Here is a 565-nt window from a genome sequence, read left to right as displayed (position 1 = left end):
CAAAGAATATAATCAGTCTGATTTCGGTGTTGATCATCTGGTGATGTCCACATGTAGAGTCTTCTCTTGTGTTGTTGGAAGAGGGTGTTTGCTATGACCAGTGCGTTCTCTTGGCAAAACTCTATTAGCCTTTGCCCTGCTTCATTCCGTATTCCAAGGCCAAATTTGCCTGTTACTCCAGGTGTTTCTTGACTTCCTACTTTTGCATTCCAGTCCCCTATAATGAAAAGGACATTTTTGGGGGGTATTAGTTCTAAAAGGTCTTGTAGGTCTTCATAGAACCATTCAACTTCAGCTTCTTCAGCATTACTGGTTGGGGCATAGGCTTGGATTACTGTGATATTGAATGGTTTGCCTTGGAAACAGAGATCATTCTATCATTTTTGAGATTGCATCCAAGTACTGCATTTCGGACTCTTTTGTTGACCATGATGGCTACTCCATTTCTTCTAAGGGGTTCCTGCCCACAGTAGTAGAACTGAACATGGAACAACAGACTGGTTCCAAATAGGAAAAGGAGTACATCAAGGCTGTATATTGCTTATTTAACTTATATGCAGAGTAC

The sequence above is a fragment of the Bison bison genome, unplaced genomic scaffold (genome assembly GCF_000754665.1).
Source record: "Bison bison bison isolate TAMUID 2011002044 unplaced genomic scaffold, Bison_UMD1.0 scf7180017864056, whole genome shotgun sequence".
In the NCBI taxonomy this organism is placed as follows: domain Eukaryota; kingdom Metazoa; phylum Chordata; class Mammalia; order Artiodactyla; family Bovidae; genus Bison; species Bison bison.
Note: the sequence above shows the minus strand (reverse complement) of the source record.